Source organism: Peromyscus californicus, unplaced genomic scaffold (genome assembly GCF_007827085.1).
Source record: "Peromyscus californicus insignis strain IS unplaced genomic scaffold, ASM782708v3 Scaffold_7__1_contigs__length_154581171, whole genome shotgun sequence".
Taxonomy (NCBI): domain Eukaryota; kingdom Metazoa; phylum Chordata; class Mammalia; order Rodentia; family Cricetidae; genus Peromyscus; species Peromyscus californicus.
The window spans coordinates 120,133,376-120,152,763 of NW_026294595.1; the positions used below are offsets into that span (position 1 = coordinate 120,133,376).

Below are 19,388 nucleotides of genomic sequence, written 5' to 3' on the forward strand. Positions count from 1 at the left end.
TCTGGGGAACTGTGGGGGTGGTGGGTAAACGCCCCCAGGGCATGAAGAGACAAAGGTCTGTGCACTGTATCAGTTGCCCAATGGACTCACAAGGGAAGACAGAGCTGTTCCATTTAGAAATATTTGCTGATCTCCAAGGTACTGACACCACAGAAAGACATCAAGCTGTGCTGTCAACCTTCCTAGGACCTTTGTGGTTTGCTGCTGCTTCTAATAATGTATTGTTTCACTTGTTTGCCTCCATTTGTGTTGTTCCCCATGAAACTGTATCTGTGGACTATTTCCTTCAAATCTGAGCCAAATTAGAATACATGGTGATAGTTTTCTCTTTGTCTTTGTGACACTACATTCCAAGCAGACTCTTTCCAAAGACCATTGGGAATGGTCAAGAGAGACTCCCTTATGCATAACAAGAGCAGTATGGACATGCTCTGTGTAATGTGAAAGTTACAAATTACCCTGGCATCTGTTCCATGGTCACTCTGTAGTCATGGGACATGAGACAGTAATCAAGTTATTTCTTTGAGTCAAATGAAGCTGGAGGGTGTGTTCTTGGAGCACCAACTTGAATGTCTCATCCCAGCATGCTTCCTGCTCACCTCTAAGGACCACGTCTCCTTTCTGACTAGAATACTTGAAGTCTGAGAAGTTCAGAAAAATATCCATCTATTACAAAATTAAAGACGACTAAGGATATGCTTTATGAGCAAACCTCATGTCAGGAGCTCTGTTTTCCTTCCCCAGGAGGCCAAGAGACAGATCTAAGAATGTGCCTTCTGTTAGATAGGGAAAATGGGAGCCCAGCTCTACCAAGCCTCAGTGTCCTGCAGGTGAACAACCCATCTGGGACTTTTAGCTCAGCTCCCCTTTGCATGTGCCAGCAGGAAATGGTCTTTTCCTAGAATTCCCATTTCTGAAGCTTCTATGGATCAGTGCAATTGGGAATTTGGCCCAATTGCTGTTTAGCCTCATTGCCAGTGAGCACAAGCAGCTTGTTGAAGCTACACTTGCTGAGAATACTACCAGAATATACATACCATGTTACCTAGCTCCTTTCCCCCCCCCCCTGCTTTGCATTCTAGAAAGGAATGTGTAAGCTGTTCTTAGACTTTCTGGGAAAGGTAGGTGGCCTAGTACAGTCTTTAAAACTACTGCATGTAATTTCCTGACACAGAAGGATGTCATCCTTTGATGAGATGGAGAATCAGTAGATTTCAGGGCCACTCACAGGGAACAGTACATAAACGGAGCCACATTTGTACATGGCTGACCCTGTCTTAACCCATTCTCCAATAGTTGAGAAAAATCAACTGAAAAGAAAGAAAGGTTCATTTGTGACTTGTCATTTCAGAGGTATCAGTTCATGGTTGTTTCCTTCATCGTTTTGCGGGGCTGTGGTGAGGAAGCACATCATGGTAGAAGAACATACTAAAGCAAAGCTAGTTCTCAGGATGGCTAAGAAGCAACACAAGGAAGAGAAAGAGGCCAGGACCCCTATAACCCTCTGAGGGATACTTCTCCATGATCTAACTTCCTTCCACTAGGCTCCTGCTCCTGAGGGTCCCACAACTTCCTTATAGTACCACAGGTTGAGCAAGGGTTGAATGCTTGAGCCTTTAAGAGACACTCTACAACAAAACTATAGCAGGTCTATCCCTAAAACCCTTCACCTACCCCTTAGGTGGCTTCCGGGCAGAATAAAACGTCCTTGCTCTTTGCATATGTGTTTCCTTGTCCCAGTTTCTGTTGATCACTGTGTTTTCCTATGTGTTGATTTCCCCTTGTTAGATATCGAGTCTACATCTAACCTATACAAAGATGGTTCCTTCCGTGTACTTTCTCCCAAGTACCTGCCTCTGTTGCTCGCCGTGGTCTTGAGTTAATAGAACAAAAGTGCGCACTGTCTTCCATGCCCTTTGATGTATTAATGACCTCCAGGAGAAAAAAATGACCTCTAGTCACTGTTCTGTATGGCAAAAGGTAGCCTGATAGGGATTGAGCTTCTGGTCATCTTCAACTTCTCCAGAACTTTAGTTTCAAGTGTCTGGCTTGAACATGTGCAGGCCCTGTTCATGCTGCCACAGTCTGTATGAGTTCATATGTGCATCAGTCCTGTTGTGTCTGTACACACTGTCGCCTTGGTTTCCGCTATCCCCTCTGGCTCTTATAATCTCTCTGCCTTCTTTTCTGCATAGCTCCTGAGCCCTGGGGTGAGGGCTTTGATAAAAGCATCCTATTTAGGACCGAATGTTCCAAAATCTTTCATTCTCTGTACATTGTCCAGTTATGGGCCTCAGTGTTAGTTCCCATCTCGTGCAAGAGAAAGCTTCTCTGATGATGACTAAGTGAGTCACTGATCTATAAGTAGAGCAAAATGCCACTAGGAGTCATTTTATTGCTATGTTCCTTTAGCAGAATAATAGTATTTGATTTTCCTCTGATTCCATGACCAATCTAGTCTCAGATTCTTGGCCACTCAAGGAATGCCAACCATGGGTTCTATCTCATGGAGTGGGCCTTAAATATAATCAAAGAGTAGTTGGTTACTTCTATAATATCTGGGACACTATTGCACCAGTATATCATGCAGTCAGGTTACTGTTGTAGAACATAAGATTTGTAGCTGGGTTAGTAGTTACTATTCCTCTCTCGTAGGGCACAGAGTACCTTCCAGTACCATGAACACTAGTCAGTAGGGATGAAGGCTCTAGTTAGGCACCAGCTTGACTTCTCTGTGTTCAGTGAGATTTGTAAGTGTTGTCTTCAGAAATAGTACCTTCCCATATTTGTGGAGAGCAACCAATAGCCTTGCCAATAGCCTGCCAAACTTGTTTTTCAATTTGGTTCTGGTACGGGGACTCTGTGGTCTTGGTCAAATTATTTATTTACCTTTTTCTTTTTTTATTTTAATTAACATTTATTTTGCATCCCAACCACGCCTCCCCTCCTTCTCCCTCTCCCCCTCTCTTCTGCTCCTCCAATCCACCCCTCTTCCATATTCACTTGGAAAGGGTCAGGCCTCCCATGGACATCGTCAAAGCATGGCTTATCAAGTGGCCTTAAGATGCAAGCACCTCTCCCTGTATTGAGACTGGGCAAGGCCATCCAACAGGAGAAATAGATTCCCTAGAGCCAGCCAAAGCACCATGGACAGCCCCTGCTCCCATTGCCAGGAGTCTCACAAAATACCAAATTATGCAACTGTCTCATATATGTCGAGGGCCTAGATAAGTTCCATGCAGGCTCCCTGGTTGTTGGTTCACTATGTGAGTTCCCATGAACCAGGCTAGCTATTTCTGTGGGTTTTCTTGCAATGTCCTTGACCCCCCATGCTCCTACAGTTCTTCCTCCCTCTCCTCAGCAGGACTCCCTGAGCTTTGCCCAATGTTTGGCCATGTTACCCTTTCCAGTAGAATTTCTACATCTTGCATTGATGACAGTTCTATGTATCTACCAGTGTTGTTGAAGAATGAATTAAGGCAACATATGGCTGGCTGGGCACCAAGCTCTGCCTATGAAACCTACCCAACACAGGGGTGGCCTTAAGGTCACCCATACTTCCCATTCCAAAAGCAGAGAATTCTGAGAAGTTGATGGTATGGTAGGAACATACCTTCTACCTCTTCACTCATTATGGGAATTTGACCCTTTAATACTGAAGCTAGGATTCCTGATTCCATATGGGCATCATAGTCATAGACTATAGAAAATTATATACTTAATGTTTATTAAATTCATTGTAAAATACATTTTAAAAGTGAATTTATTATATATCTCTAGTAAACAGAAATAAATATTTTATTGTAATACTTAAACACCATCATAAAACTGTCAACATTTTTGAAAAGTTTGTTCTCACGTGGCCTCACGTTATGTCACATTGGTACACAGATCAGTGATTTAGGATCCCACCAAGCCACATTTACTTTCTATTTCTTAAAGCTGTTATCCATGTCCAACTGCAATTGTGTGACTTGCACAGCCCTGTAGTTTGGGAAGCAGTTAAGACTATGGTATATCTTCCTTTTTTATTGTATTTTATTTTTTGAAAATTTTAAACACGTATACAATGTGTCTTAGTCATATCCATTCCCCACTCCCTCCCTTCAGCACCTCCTGGTCCACTCTCAACTATTTCTAATCTTTCCAATAACATCTCCTATTTCTGACTGCCAATGTCTGAATTGAGGCATAGAATTATTTCTGACCTTGAGGCTGCCTGGGGGTCTGATGGTAGCTCTCTGAATTAAATGGATTGGCTCTGACTTTGTTGCCATGGTGACAGAAAGCTGCACAAGCTGACCAGGTGACCAGCTGGATGGCAAAGCCTTCCAGGTGTGAGATATTTCTTTTTCAGCCATCCCAGTGACTGTCAGCCCTATCCTCCCAAGCTAGTCACAAAATCATTCAGATTGTACCCCTGGCATCTTAGTTGGGGGGGGGGAGGGTGCCCAAAACCCATGATCTAATGTGTGTGCTTACAAGGTGCATGTAGTGTCATGATATATGAAAGGGAAATAAATGTAAAAATGACAAGCACACAGGGGAAACACGACCTCTTTACTTACAGATGACTAAGCCACTCAGTGTAGCATAGGCACTAAAACTTCTGCGGGAGAATAGACCAACAGCTAAAACCACACTATAGCAATAACCAGGCAGTGCCCCCTTCAGTTGGCATTTATTAGCTTCTTTCTGCACTCTTAGGACCATCTTAAGGATCCAGGAATGGAATGACCTAGAAATGAGAGGCACTGGTGTAATATAAGGGGGTTGGGTATAGGAAAGGAGGAGTGTCAGAGCACATTATGCAGAAAAAAATGATGGAGCACTTGGGTGGAGGGTCAGAATCTGAGTTGGGATGCAGAGAGGCTACGTACAGACATCAGAAATAAATCTCTCAGGCCAACTGTCAATTCATCCACTGTTCCTCCCCCAAAGGGAAGATGCCTTAGTGTTCCACACCCACAAACACCAGAAACAAAACAGACATTCTGGGTGTGTGCCACAAATGATTGCCTACTCCATTCTTTGTCTCTTTGAAAAGTTCTATCTTAACTATGTTTGCTGTGTGTTGTATCTTTTGTCTCTGAGGCTCTTAGCTTAGCTAGTTGCATTCCAGACTGCAATAAACAGCCCTTCTGCTTGTCAGGACCCAGCAGGTTCCCTGGGGCCTGAGCATATAGACGTGCATGAAGCAAAAGAGTCCATAGCTGACTTTTACTGAGTGTGTCTATGGGGAGTGAACCTTGGCCCCTACCTGCATGTGATCAACAGAGATGCCCCTGAATGTCTATCTGTAGCCTATGCCCAACTGTCAGCCATAAAGTGAAAAATTTTGAACATTTTCAGTTCTTGGAAGAAAAAAAAGGGGAGGTCAAAATTTCCCTCAAAAAGTCAACTTGGGGATTCTTCATGGGGCTCCTTCCTCAGAACAATGACCCATAGTGGGAAAGCTCAGCCTAAAAGAGAGAAAAAGCAGTGAAGGAAAGCTCTACAGATTTGAACATTTGGGGTGTCTCAACAAGGATGGCTGGTTTGGTTCAAGCTAATTCTCTTCTAAGTGATGGACTCACATAGAAAAGAAATTTTATTTAAACGTGAACACCCCACCCACCCATAATCCCTGTCCAGACTTTAAAGGAAGATTTGCGAAATAAAACTCATACTCAATTTTAATTGTCACAGACATATTTAGTGGAAAAAAGCAGCAGCGTTGTTTACTTTTTTAAAAAATTGGCTAGAGTATTTTAATTCACTGGGCAATCAATGCAACACCAGTCATTTAATGATGTCTGGGTATATGTGAGTTTGGGACCATCTATTGATAAGGCTACCCATGCTTTTCAGGGCCTGCATTTCTGAAGAAAACGGACTCTCCCTCTCCTAGCAGCCATCAATTGCCAATGCCAATAGCTACTCAGATAGATGTGGGGCTTCATGAGCTTGTCCCCAACCATTCTGGGATTTGGGGTAGCTTGATCTAGTGCAGCTCTTGTGTGTGTGCAGTCACAGCCACAGTGTGAGCTCGTGTGTACAACAGTGCTATTGTTTCTGGCAAATGCTGTTTCAGCAGATGTCTTCTCTCTCCAGTTCTTACAATCTTTCTGCCCTCTCTTCCATAATAATCCCTGAGCCTCTTTTCTAGTCATTGATCAGTGAAGTCCCATAGACACCCTCACAAACATCACAAGCTATTGTTGCTGCTCTTGGTTACTATTTAAAGCCTGATGATAGTATCTGTGCCAGCTAATTTTATGACAACTTATCAAAAGTTGGAGTTATCTGAAAGGAGGGCTCAATTGAGAAAATTCTTCCATAAGCTCTAGCTGTAAAGCATGTTCTTAAGTAGTGATTAATGGGGGAAGGCCCAGCCCATTGTGAGTGGTGCCACCCCTAGGCTGGTGGTCGTGGGTTCTATAAGAAAGCAGGCTGATTCCTCCATGACCTCTACATCAGCTCCTGCCTCCAGGTTACTGCCCTGATTGAGTTCCTGTCCTGACTTCCTTTGATGATGAACAGTGATGTGGAAGTGTAAGCCAAATAAACCCTTTCCTCCCCAGTTTGCTTTTGGTCATGCTGTTTCACCACAGCAATAATAACTCTAATTAAGATGTCATACTAGACAGTTTTATGTCAACTCGACACAAGCTAAGATCATCTGAGAGGAGGGAACCTCAATTAAGAAAATGCCTCTACAAGATCAGACTGTAGGCAAGCCTGTAGAATATTTTTCTTAATTAGTGATTGATGAGGGAGGGCTCAGCCCATTGTAGGAGGTGCTGTTGCTGGGCTGGTGCTCCTGGGTTCTATAAGAAAGCAGACTGAGTAACCATGGGAAGCAAGCCAGTAAGCAACAACCCTCCATGGCCTCTGCATCAGCTCCTGCCTCTAGATTCCTGCCCTGTTGAAGTTCCTATCCTGGCTTCCTTCTGTGGTTAACTACAATGTAGAAGTGTAAGCCAAATTAACCCTTTCCTCCCTAAGTTGCTTTGATCATGGTGTTTCATCACAGCGGTAGTACCCCCAACTAAGACAGGTAGTATCCTGTTGGTGAAGACACACATACTTGAGTTATAGGACATGGAGAAATCAGGCTAGTCCCAACCTGTAGCCTTCAACCCTACTGGCTAGTTTTCATAGTTCTGTAAGTTTCTGTGCATACTGCCTGCAAATAAAGCCATCAACAGTCTTACCCAGCTGTGAACTATAGTAGCAACTGTCTTGGCAAGATGTGTACACTGGTGCAACAGTGGTACAAATGTTAGGGAACTAACCAACCACTGTCTGATGGGATTTAAAGCCCAAAACACCAGATGGAACCCATGCCTGTTACCATTTTCTGGGCCAAAAAGCCCATGTCTGGCTAGATCATAGTCCCTAGGGAGAAATCTAATACTACTATTCAGATAAATTGACATAATAACAAACTGTTCCCTAAATTCTTATCTTTATAATCATAGATTGGTGCATCCCTCAACCCACAAAAGAGAATCTTTTTGCAGTAGATAGTGATTAATACAGAGACTCACAACTGTACCGTGTACTGAGAATAAGAGATTGTGGAATGATCAGCAATAACTGGGACATCTATAAAACACTTGTTTCTAAATGACAAATCCAATTTTTGATCTGTGCTGCCAGTTTCTAGGATACAGCCTAGATGGCAGCTATTCTCAGACTGGGAATTTTGACTGGATCAGAAAGAGCTGGCATTATTGGACCAGTTCTGGGCCACAGTGATTTGGAAGGATTCTGGAGGCAAAGCTTGCTCTGATTACCCCTAAGTAGCCACTTCTAACACATTTTATATTTCATTCTACATTCTTTTGGAGGCTTAGAACAATTGTCAACCAAAGGGGTTATCTCAGGTTGGGTTCATAAAGACCAGGAAGGGAATTGCCACCAAAGCTGTCCAACCTCAATGCATGAACTGGCCTTTACATTCTTGCATTAGCCACACATTGACTGCACCACCCTCTTGGAGCAAGGACTTAATAATGCAGGCATTTGTGGCTGAAGTAGAACATGTTAGCTAAGGGTAATTAAGTGAAGAAAAGTGTGCATGGGGCTGTTAACAGACAGCATGCCAGCATTGGGTGGCAGAGCATCAGTCAGTGAAGAGCTTCTAGGAAGGTGCCAGCAACTTCTACTGCAAGATTAAACAGTCATATTGTTGCCTTACTGTATTTGAACAAGTTATATGAGCTCTTGCCACTTTTATGGAAAAGCATCATTCACTCTTCTATGAGAGCTCCCTTTACTTTCCAAGCTGTATACAATACTGGGTCTTAGACATTTTTTACAGAGGCATGAAGAATAGTGTGGTTACATAAGCTAAGGTAACTGGTCAAACATGAACAGCTTCTCCTGTATAGAACATTGCCAGCATGGACGTAGCCACTCAGCTATTCAGTCAGGCTTATTAAAATATGAGGGCATAAAAAGAGCTGATTCCAATCATTTTATGGCAGGACAGTTTCCCTCGGGAAAGCAAGGCTGGCCAAAATGTGTGTGGTCCATACCTTTTATGTGGAAGATATTTGGAAGACTTCCCTCACTTGGACATGCCCAGTCTTGCTTCTGACCATTCACTTGAGCGCCACACCTTTTCTCTGCCACTTGCCTTTCTGGTATTTGGAAACAGTCAACATAAATTACAAATTTTCCATTGCCAAACTCAAGTTGCCAAGTTCTTTTATCCCATGTGGTTCTAATATCCAAAGAAATCCCCTGCCTCCTTCGAGATTGGGACTGGGTATTATATTGTCACCTGAGTGGAGTGTACCTATTTCCAAAGCACAAAAACATAACCATTTGGATTTGAAATTCCCAGTAAAAGCGAGGTTTGAGACAAAGGATGTGATGAGGAAACCCAGGAATACATGGACTGTGTTCAAGACTAGTGAAGTGCTGTGAGAAGACAATTCCATAGCTGCCTCTCAATTCAGACTAGTCAGACATGCCTCTGGGACACCCCTGGCTTCCTTCTGCTGGCACGGGGAATGGAAACTTTGGCCATGGGTAGTTGTTTCTGTGGCTTCTCCACTCCATGCCTCATCCCCAAGCCTCCCTCCTTCTCGCTGACAATTTCCTAAAGCAAGTCCAGTCTAGCATCCATCCGCCCTAAATACCAGCCAGCCTGTTTCAGTACAGCCGAGACGCAGAGGCATGTATGAGGCTGGGCAGGAAGAATGTTCTTCCACTGAACACCAATAGACAGACACCCCTTAGAGAACGATGGGCCATGGAGCTGTGTGTGTGGTTCAGTTTGGAACCCCTTGTTTGAAGGGAAAGTATAGCGTTCTAGATCCATATCCCGGTTGTATCCACCACCCACTTCACCAGCCTACTCTCATGGGGTTTGTATCCTGATCTTTGTAGTAATCTAATGCAGAATTTCTCTATGCTGACCAAGGAAATGGTGGAGGAAGAAGTAGTGTCCCTGTGCTTTCTGGGTTAGCCTGGAAGTAAGCATTCATGAGAAAGTGACGTTGAAACTGCAGCCTGGAATAATGAGTGAGAAATCAGCATGGGACAGGGCAGGAGGGCAATGTACCAAGCAGCACTTCATGGTAGGGACTCTCAGTTCAGGGGAGCCCTAGGGATAGACTATTGTTCTTGGGCTGGAATGGGCATTTAGGAAAGTGACGGAGCACCCAGGACCTGCTCCTGTGTGTACTAGCAGCTTTCAGGGGAGATTTTTAGGAACAATGGCTGCACCAGGCCAGCTTTCCCCCAGTGCCAGAACCTGGCTCTGTTGTAAATTGGGGTCTTTCATAAGCCCCAATACCAACCTTTTCTGCCTTACCTAAGCAGATAGTGAGAAGCTAGCATCCCGTGACCCTGAAGTGTCCAAATGATAACATGAGGTCCTGAGCTTTCTGGAAAGTGTCACTGCTCAAGGTGCCAGCATGCTTTCCATCAAGAGCATGTCAGGCAATAGAGATTCTCAGTCAACTCCTTGCTTATGCTTAGCCCAAGACAAATAACAAGACCGAGAGAACATGGCCAGCACTTGAAGTGGAGAAAAACTCCCAAATCAGTTCTTTATAGAGTGGTTGGGGGTGGGGCTGGGACTCTTCCATCTTGAGAGCAGGCACTAAATGAGATAAGGAAATTCACTACAAGGGCCATGAATGTAGGTCAGCTGATAAAGGGCTTGCCTAGCAAACCAAAAGCTCTGGGCTCAACCCCTGGCCCTGCATCTGGCACACTGTAATCGCAGCACTCAGGAGTATCAGAAGCTAAGTAAGGGTCGCCCTAATTACACAGAGAGTTTGAGGATAGCCAGTATTACTTGAGATCCATAAGGAAAGAAAGGAAAAGGAGAGAAAAGAAGGAAGAAAAGGAGAAAGGACAGAAGGACAGACACATGCTCAAGATCTGCAGTGAGGATCCCTGCCCCAGAATCTACATGCCATAGGGATGTGTCTCTCTAGCTGAGACTTTGTAGGAGGCTAATCGGGACATTGACCAGTTCTAGTATTGGATTTCATATTAAATTTTAATGAGATTTAGTGCCACTCTACATGTCCTTTCAGTTCTTGGTGAAGACTTTTCTTTTAGGAAAAACATGGAGGCTATAGGATTGGCACAGGCATTTGCTTACTTCTCTGAGCCTAGAGAAATACAAACTCAGGCATGCCCAAGGTGGGTTGTGAAGATGCTACTACAGTAGAATCAAAGGGGGGATACCTGGCTTAGAAGACCTGGCCCGAGAGGCATACTTGTTTTGTAAGTTGGGCCTCAGTTTCCCACAGAGTTATCAGGGGTACTTTGAGAGTCAGGAAGATCATGGACAGGGAACAATGGCATGAGAATGCATGAAGTAATGTCCCTGTTTTCACTGGAAAGCTTGTCTGTTCGTTCACATTACAGAGCACCTACCACAGAGGACACGAGGTAACCTGTTCCCTCTTGCCCCCACCCTTCCTTCTCTACATTCTCTTCATCTGGGCAGCCTCCTTTGGGCCATGTAAGCCTATCCTGTCTACAAGGTTCGACTCAAATCTGTCTCTTTCATGAGGTATTTATCCACTGCCCTGGCTTAGAGTCACCTCTTTCTCCCTGACTTCACAAACTACACACTGATCCTCATTAATAGCTATTGATTAACTGTTAAAAAAAAAAAGTCATAGATAAAGCTATCATTTCAAATGGGGCAAATTGATTGCAGCTTCCTATCTACTCACTACAATAACTCTCTTCTAGCATCTTGTTCCTCCCTGACCAGACACTTAGAGAGACAGTTCATTCTCCTACCCCTTAACACCATGCAGACCTTAGTAACTTCCCTGATGCACAGAACACAATAAGCCGTTGTCTGTGGCTTCCCAGGTTAGGTTATTACAGGCCACATGACTTTCTCATAACTCTGTCTTGGAAGATAAATACATAGCTATAAGCTGCTGGATAAGATGTTACCATGCAGGAAAGCCCATATAGAAAGACCATAGGGAGATAGAGAGGGAGGCCAAAAAGCTTTAGCTGTATTGGTCTTGGGGCATTAGAGTCTCTCCAGACCAGGTGTCAGACAGGTACTATGAGCTTGAGCTTCCGTGTATGTGCAGATCTAATGTGATTGCAATTGTGGAGTAACTGAGCTAGGAGCCACCGACTGAGCCTGGTTAACCATTGGAAATGTAAGACCAAATCCTGAAATGCCAGTGTTACCTTAGACCGTTATGTGTGAAACTGGTTATTATATAGACATTGATGTGTACATACATCCTGTCCAGGTCTCTTTTGGGTACTACAATGAAGTACTAACCTGGATATCTCATAAACAGAAATTGTTTTTCACAGTTTGGGAAGCTAGATGTCTGAAATGAGGGTGCAAGCATGGCTGTGGTCTGGTGAGGCTTTTTCTTCTGGGTAGATGTCTACCTTGTATTCAGGCATGCCATGGAAGAGAACGGATAGGCAGCTCTCTCATGACATTTATAAGGGCCCTAATCCTTCTCAAGCAATTACTCCCAAGAACCCGGCATCACAATGCCATCACATTGGGAATTAAAAATATTCAGGCCATTCAATTTACATTTACCTATTTACATGAAGGCACATGTATGCATGCATATAAAAATATACACATTCAGGTATAAAGCCTCTGTGTACATACACACATGCACACATTATACACACCTAAATGTGCATATGCATTTGTGGTTCTTGACATGGGCTCCCTTCTATCCTGACATCCTTGGACTTGTGTTTCTTGTATATTATACACTTAACGCTGGCTTCCTCAGCTGATCTATTGACTCCATGAGTCCAAGAATGTGTTGCACACTCCCTTGCCATCCTCAGCCAGCCTTAGAAAGACATGGCCAATGTAGCAACTATACCCTGAGTTTTTAAGTTCAATGGACAGGGAACATGCACACATCTGGGCCCCTGCAGTGCTCACTAAAGCATGTTACTGGGGTCATAAAGAAACTGGACTCATTGTGTATTTGAATCTCTCTCGGAGCAACTTGGAGCTATTGACATGAAGTCACTGAGGATAAGCCTCTTGATTTGCTTCTGTGCTACAGACTTAGAGAAAGACAAGCTGCTCCCTCGCTATCCCTCCCCACTACAGATTCCAGTTCCAGGACATAGGAAACTATTGGGCCAGGCCCTGCTTCCTCCATCCTGGCTCCCCGCAAGCTCCGCCCTTTTCCATCATCAGATGAAAAGAAGCCCCTTTCCTCTCTCCTCATCTGATTGTCACATAGGAGATACAAGCTTTTATGCAGATATATTTGAGTCTGTGGTAATACTCATCTGAACTATGAAAGAAAATGTAATCCTTAGGCTCCCTCACAGAATATGTTATTTGTATTTAAAAAGTGGCTTCAAGTCTGGGGGTGGCGACACATGCCTTTCTTTAATTCCAGAACTTGGGATTCAGAGGCAGGTGGATCTCTGTGAGTTCGAGACCAGCCTCTGCAAAGTGGGTTCCAGAGCAGGTAGAGCTTCATAGAAAGACAGACCCTAAATTTTAAGAAATAGTGGCTCCAACAGTGAAAGGATTGTGTTTTGAAATGATAATTTAAGTAAAGTTTCTCAATAGAGCTAGATGAAATGCCCTGAAGCTTAATGTTCACGAGAAATGATCAGAAATAATGATATGGAATTCTTTTCTAGCCTTCCAAAGTCAGCTGTGTTGTTTTATTCCACCTCCTTCATGAATTCAAACAGACCAGCATGACATGTAATGACAGTGTCATGACTCAAACTGAAATGACCCCCACAGGTTCATGTTTTGAATACTTCCCATCCCCAGTTTATGGCACACTCTATTGAAGGCTGCAGAACCTCTGGGAGTTAGGACCTAGATGTTTTAAACAGATCACTGTGGGTAGGTATCTGAAGGTTTCACAAGCCTTAGTCCCAGCCTGCTCTCCAAGCTTCCTAGGCCACTACTGTGTGAGGAGTCCCACCACATTACCTTCCCCAGCATGGTGGACTGATGCACTCTGAACCCATATACAGAATAAATATATCATCCTCTGAGTTGTTTCCACTTGGCATTTTGTTCCAGCAGTGAAAAGGTGACCAATGCATGCTGCAGTCCAGCATCTTCAAAGACATACAACAATGGTTCTTTGATGCTGAGGCTACCAGAGAACTCATTTCTTGGATCAGCCTTACTGAATTGGGCCCAAGATCCATCCTGGATCATGGTGTCAGAATGCACATTAGCATATGACCTCTGTGACATCATGACCTAGGTTATTACATCTCAGAGATTATGAGGCTGCCATGACTTCAGCATATTTTTTTCTCATAAGAATGGTGTTAGTTGCTTTAAAGATCTCTTTCAATCTGTCTTCAACTGAAGTCAATTCTACAATGAAATATAACCACCAAGAAAGATGCAAAGACAGCTAATGACACAGAGCCCTGAGTTCTGAGGAGACCCAGAGGTCAGTGGAATGGGAGAGAGTCTGTGACACAAAGGTGATCTGGAACCTTTTCCTCCCACCAGGTGGTGCCTTTTCCTTTTTTCTTTGAGCTACAACACACAAAAAGGTAGTATTTATTATCTATGTCTCAACTAAATCAAAAATGAAGCAGAATTTTTCTCTAAAAGATTCAAACTAACTCCTTTATGTGCTTTATGTGGTGGCTGGACTTTGTCATCGGCTTCCTGTCTCTGTTTGCTTTGAATCAGGCTTCGCAGATTTGTCTGGACTTGAAAAGCATTTATTAAACACCTACCTTCTGTTGCTGTGGATTTCAATTTGCCAACCTCACGTGGGACATCAAAATATGACACTTACAGGAAACAAAGAAGAAAGCCTCCAGATTCCAAAAGAACTCAACTCTATTTCCTTCACTATAGATGGTGGCCAACACTCTTTTGCCTTTGAACCAAGAATGATCTTGCCTCTAAACCTTGGGGCATTGCCTGCCAAAGACGTCTGAATTTCCACAGATGCTTGTTGGGATGGCTTGACCTTGAAATATTTATAGCCAAGGGCCTTGGAGTGCTGCAGTGTCTCTTCCTGTAACCCCTCCCCAAGCCAAATCTTGCTCTGTCTAGTCCTCAGTTTAGCTACATAATGCAATATGAAACTATGTATGCTACAGTATGCAGTATGTATGCTACATAATGCAGTATGAAACCCAGGCCTCCCATCCTATCTTGGCAGCCCAACCATCAGCATCATTTCCCCTATACATCTACAGCCTTACTTAGCATTGGGTCAGATAGTTGCTCCAAACGGCAGACTGACTTAATGTGACTAATAACAGATTTTTGGAATCTTATGTAAATTGGTCTTACTGTAATTTGATTTGCAGCAGGCAATGATGATGAATATAAGCTGGGCTTCTGACTTGCAGTTGTTGTAGAGTGGGTAGCAGCAGATCAAGTCTCCTGTAGGAGCTGTTATTAACATTGTACAAAATACTGAAATGATCATTATTTAAATTATCTGGATGGTAAACAAAGAAAGCAGAGAGAATAGGAAGGCTGAAAGAAGAAAGTCATGTCAGGTTGGAATACCAGTTGGCTCTTCCCCTTAGTAGATTTCCCTCTATGTGAGATATGTGGGGTACCAAACTCAAGCAGAGATCAGTCATCTTACTGAGTCAAGACATCAGAGATTACAGTTTGGCGCCCCCAGAACTGTTGTCAATTAAGGGAAATGTCAGAACAGGGGAGTCACAAAAATGTTCTTGGATAAGCATATTCTCCTTATACATAGACCCCTGAACTGCCTGGGGAATTTCCAAACATCCTGGGGAAGTTCAAAGCAGCCAGGGGAGGTGGAGGGAGAAGGCAGAAGCAACATTTGAAAGACTGATTGGGCAAACAAAAGTAATAAATCCTCAAGTTAAGTCTCTTAATGGCTTAGCCCAGTGGTTCTCAACCTTCCTAATGCTGTGACCATTTAATACAGTTTTTCATACTGTGGTTACCCCCAACCATAATGTTTTTTTTATTGCTACTTTATAACCATCGTTTTGTTACTGTTATGACTCATAATGTAAACAAACATCTGCTATGCAGGTGGTCTTAGGTGACCTCTGTGAAAAGGTTGTTCAGTCCCCAAAAGGGTCATGACCCACACAGGTTGAGAACTTCTGTCTTAGACTTTCCTTCACAATCTTAACAATGACCATATCCCAAGACCAAGAGCACAGTCAAAGTTGATTTATTAGAATAAAGTCTACACTACCACAAGATATGGGCCCTCCAAAAATTCCACCAAAGCCTATAATCCTAAAACTACCACAAGAGCCAGCCTCCAGTAATCCAACTTCCTTTTAGAACAAAATTCTGTGCTCTTCAGGGAAGATTACAGAGCACAAAGTCTCCTCAGTACATCACCTATGAAGTCATACACACAGTAAAAACTCACTAGCCATCCATCAAGTATATTCTAAACCCTCCCATTTGATCTTGTCTATCTGACACTGTAATTAGACATGGCCTTCCCAAAGCATTTCCTTTGTCATTAGTTCCTACTCTTGGTCCACACCTATGAAACCTAACTGGAGACACAAACTTGTAGTCAAAGCAAAAGGCACTTAGTCTGTTTTATTCAAAGTGATCATATACCATTGCCAGAGTTTTAGCTTGGGTTAATTACTATCTTTGTTTAGTATCCAACCATATTGAGTGACAGGTGTTTTCTTTTTTTTTTTTTTTTTTTTTTTTTTAAGATTTATTTATTAATTATGTATACAATGTTCTGCCTGCGTGTACGCCTGCAGGCCAGAAGAGGGCACCAGATCTCATTACAGATGGTTGTGAGCCACCATGTGGTTGCTGGGAATTGAACTCAGGACCTCTGGAAGAACAGCCAGTGCTCTTAACCGCTGAGCCATCTCTCCAGCCCGACAGGTGTTTTCTAACAGATAGATGCATGGTATTTGGAATATACATTTTGAACACAGAAACTTATCTAACAAAAATAAATCTCTTGAGTTCAAATCTGCTCTGAGAAGAATTGCACATGTGACTGGTAAATTGAGTGTTTTGGTCCACAACTGTGTGCAAGTGATCAAGAGATATATAAGGGGGCAGATGGTCTCCTGCAGGCAACAGCTACATTTTCCTATGAAGGAACAGATCAGAGGATGCCAAGTATGAAATTAAGGTGTAAGCAAAGCTTAATTCATTGATATTTTGTCTTCCTCTAACTGGATATGAGTTTTCTTAGACATTTCCTTTATTATCACAAATTTCAAGCAACTATTGTGGGTAGTAATAACCTATTCCATATGCTTGGATATGCTTGGTATCATATACAAATACCTTTAGACTTTTTTCTCCTATTAAGTAAATTGTGTTCTTTTAAGAAGTGCCCAGCAAAAGAAGTGGCAGGAACCACTGTTATCAGGACTAAGGGCAGGATGACTGCATCCCTGCATTTTAGGACTCTGTCTACACACCTTCAGTGTAAAAGAGCACTCGTGACCTCATTCCCATTCCCATAACCATAGCAGATACTGTTAATGCATTGGATCTATCATACATGCTCAGCCAGTCACTGCTAGTCAGCTGATGGTAACAGCTGAGCCCTGGCTTCTATCCCTGAAACAACATGGAGAAGCAAAAAGAGCAGGCTTTGAAGGGAGACAGAGGGAAACTTTTGTGCTTATCACCAAATTTTCTGGTTCTCAGTTTCCCATCTGTAGACCAATAGAACACTAAAGGTTACTCTTAGCTCTGAGATTTGGCAATTTAACATTTAAAAATGTCACTGGTTTGAAACCTCTAGTCACTTGACCTATGCACTTCATCTTCTACAAATCAAATGCTTAAAGAGAGAAAATGTTAAATGTGGGTTCCTGCAGAGAAGTATTACTTTCTAAAAGAACTAATTTAAGCATGTTTTTCCTTTAAAAAATCATTCAATCTCCCCCTTTCCAACAATGCCGAGGGACTAGGGAAGCTTCTAACCATAGTGGACTCTTTAAAAGAACTATTAAGCAGGTTTATGGGTACATCAACTGTTAGGAATTATGCACATGTGGAAAACCCCCAGCTGGCCAGGCCAGGGTATCCCGAGCATGCAGCGAACCATACTGGCATGCTGGGCAGATGCAGCAGTGGTCTGTCGGGTGACCAACTCCATGTGGGAATGGCGGCCGTGGGCCAGCAGGTCGACATTCACAACCCAGACACTACATCCATGCAGAAATGGTTTATTATAATAGAGAGACAAAGAGAAAATAGGAAAGAAGAGAAAAAGAGAGTGGGAAAGAGAGAGGGGGTCGAGGGGTGCACACCTTGTGTGAGTGGAGAAAGGGTGGTGGAGTTTTTCCTTAAGAAGAGGTTTCTATGTCAGGACGCATGGTGGCCCCAAGGGGCCGGTCAGAATATTTACATCAACTTCCTGGCCTGAGTGTCTCTAGATCACCAAACAAATGTAAGAACAGCAGGAACACAGAACCCAGACTAGACCTTGAGGTCATCCATTCAAACATTGTCTTTGACATTGGCACCAAAGAACATTTGAGGAACAAAGAAGTCCAAGAAAGAGACAGCATTCTGAATTCCACTGGGATGTTTACCTTTAATATTTCATTTCCTTTAATGAGAATTCTCTATGGACACAGAATTGATAGTCCCACATGATCAACAAAATGCAAGCTGTCACCTGCAAATAGGCCTCCTTCCTGCTACCATGTTTATGACCTTTGAATGGTACATTATTCATGAGATCACTGTATTTTCTGCGGTAGCTGCTGGCTCCGAGATACAACCAGCACTAATGTTGTTTGTTAATATTATTTATAAAAAATATGTTTCTTGTTCATCAAATTAGATTTCATTGCTCTGCCAGGCCAAATGTCTATGTAACGAATGATCAAAGTTCTTCGGTTCCAAAGAATGCCTGTTCCCTTCCAGAAGAAAAGATTGTGGGATGATTATTTAAAATCTTTTGCCAATGTGGACATGAAAAGAAGAACTCTGAAGAAGAAACCAAGCTTGTCATGAGTGTTAAGTCAACTTCAGCACCGTGGGAAAAAAAATGACTGAAGATGGTTTCCCAGCCTGCAGTTAGTGCTCTGATTATTGAATGGGGGCTAGATTGTATACATCCATGAACACATAGAATAAGCCCAAGGAAAATTGCTCATGAGACTAGTCATTTGAACACAAATGAGTTCTTTGATGGAAAAGTGAATCTTTGTTGAATTGTAAAAGTGCAAGAACTCCAGGTTCTCCATGTTTAATCTGGAACTTCCTGAGGCCCACTCAGGTACAAATGCATTGTTTAGCAGGTGAACCTATGTAGATGAATCTTCAAGTAACATTGTGAGATAGAGAAAGGAAAGCAGCCAATCAGCTCAAGCAAGTCGATCAAGCCAGGGACCAGCAGCAGCTGCTTCATTCTGTTGAGAACTCTGACCATGTAAATCACACCTAACTTGTCATAAAATGTGGAAGGGTGCATCCTGCTTTCATCAGACTTTGACTGAAGCCTTTCTAGGAGAAAAGGAACCCTTACTGTGTGGCACTGCACAGATGTGGAGAAAGCCCTCAGACTAAGAGATATGAGTGCTGATGTTTCATGTGACAGTGGTAGATGCCAGGCTTGTGGACACTAATGTCTTAGGAAATACCCATTTGTCCTTATTTCTCTCTCTCTCTAATACTATTCAATTAAAAGGGACCTATTATTTGATAAGTACTTAACCAATTCTATGTGTTGCATATTTCATAAGCATCTTCACAATTAATCTTCATAATAACCACATAAATTAATATTGTGTTCATTATCCTATTTTGCATATTAAGAAACTAAGACTCAAAGAGATTAAGACATTTCCCCAAGGCTGCACACCTCCAAGTTGGTGAAGAGTGAATTCTAATTCAAGCATTTATATAACCCTTATGGGCTGTGGTAAGCAAATGTCATATCCCAATGTAGATA

The 19,388-nt window shown here is 42.8% G+C and overlaps 1 protein-coding gene across 1 annotated transcript in view; it reads left to right on the forward strand.

Moving 5' to 3' along the window:
- Window positions 1–19,388, forward strand: part of Slc24a3 (solute carrier family 24 member 3) — a 488,609-nt gene that overhangs the window by 264,761 nt on the left and 204,460 nt on the right. The window lies entirely within an intron of this gene.